This window comes from Tenrec ecaudatus, unplaced genomic scaffold (assembly GCF_050624435.1).
Source record: "Tenrec ecaudatus isolate mTenEca1 unplaced genomic scaffold, mTenEca1.hap1 Scaffold_423, whole genome shotgun sequence".
In the NCBI taxonomy this organism is placed as follows: Eukaryota; Metazoa; Chordata; class Mammalia; order Afrosoricida; family Tenrecidae; genus Tenrec; species Tenrec ecaudatus.
Genome location: NW_027459321.1, coordinates 12741 through 14475, shown reverse-complemented (window position 1 = coordinate 14475; position 1735 = coordinate 12741). Strand labels below are relative to the sequence as shown.

At 48.5% G+C, this 1735-nt stretch overlaps 1 pseudogene; it reads right to left on the bottom strand.

The window, feature by feature from the left end:
* Positions 1–348: 348 nt before the first annotated feature.
* LOC142436578 (inositol oxygenase pseudogene) lies at positions 349–1159 on the bottom strand (annotated as a pseudogene).
* Positions 1160–1735: the final 576 nt, after the last annotated feature.

The window sequence follows — 1735 nt, the reverse complement described above, 5'->3', positions numbered from 1 at the left end:
GTTATACATCATTGGTTTCTTCACTTCTTGTCCCTAGTTTGAGGCCCCTTCTTAGAAAAACAGAAAACTTACACCCTTGCTGGTAATTGAAAACTTTTGTAATAAAGCCTATAGTCCCCAATGATGTATAAAAATAGCTTATTGTCACTGTCAATGCTGATGAATGGCAACCATGTAGGACAGAGTATACTGCCCTTATGGGTTTCCAAGATTGTACTTTTTTTTGACACTTTAAGGTCTTTATTGATGCAAACCTGAGCACAGTCAGGTGGGTGGGGTCTATCAAGGAAGTTGGGTGGGCCAGGCCTGTCTCCATGATCACAAGGTTGTCTTGGGCATGCAGGATGGTCACCAACTGAGGACTCTGGGGAAGTACTTGCCAATGAGCCCCTGGTAATAGGGGTGCAGTATGTCCACATCAGGCAGGTCTGGGCATTTGATGTAGAGTTCAAACTTGTTGAACTCCTGAACCCGGGGCGGCATGTTCAGGGCTACACAACTACCGGTAGTCACCACCGGTGTGCCACGCATAGAAGGAGTGGAACTAGAGGAAATTTGTTGAACTTCATCACTTGGTACATATACTCATCATGGCCCCAGTACATGAGGACATTCCCCAGGCTGCAGTGAGGCTGGTACATCCCAAGCTCAGAGCTGTATAGAGGATCCCTGAGGCCTGGATTGTCCTGGAAAGTTGAGTCGCAGAAGACCACAGAGGCCTGGGGCCAGCAGCCCACAGGATAGGTGTTTCTAACTACGGCCCACTGGGGCTCCTTGGCCAGGGGCAGCAACTTCCCCAAATTATGCAGCATCCCCACCAGGTACAACCAGTCCTTGTGGGGATGTGCCCTCTGGATGCCCTCCACAGTCTGGAAGGCATGGAAGGAGGTAGGGACGTCCACATCTGGATCCGACTCATCCACCAGCTGGTCCAGCAGGTCTATGGCCTCCAGGACTGTCATCTCCTTGGAGGAGCAGGTTCCGAAGTGGGCGTGCTTCCCTCTGATGAAGTCCACCACCTGGTGTGTGTGCATGAGTCTATAGCTGGCAAAGACGAGGTCCAGGAGCTGGCCACAAGTGTAGTTTCAGAAGATGGCCTTCCCCTTGCCCATTCTGGGCTCCATCTTCAGCTGGCCAACCATTGTGGGTTCCGGGAACTCTTCAAGAGTATGGAGCCAGAGAGAAACAGTGTATCCCACAACAGACCTAGCCAGTCTTATGTAATCATCCAAGACTGCAATACTTAATGGGAGTAGTAAGCCCCATCTTTCTCCCCTCTAAAAAACATTGGTATCACTTTTACACTGAATGGACATTTCCATTTTGCTTCAGTGGGCAGTATCATGTACCTTGGGAAACACTGCTGTATGTCTCTAGGGGAGCCGACTGTTATCTCTCTGAATCGCAGAAGCTGGTGGTTTTGAAGCCTCCAGCTCATGATAAATGGAGGAATAAGTCCACACTGGAGCACAGCTCCAACACTGACATCCTTACATGCCTGCCACACTACAGATAACCTCGACCCCAGCAAGTTGATACACATAATGAAGAATTACACAAAGAGAAGATGTAAGACACACCAAGTCCCTGAATAGGTATTGAGGTGTTAAAGAGATTGAGGGTAAACAGGACACCCTAATCTGGATACTCTGTTTATATTGAGTAGAGCAACTATATCCATATGTTCATAATGCAAAATAGAGTGACCTCAATTCACAATGGCCTCAAGGAGAGC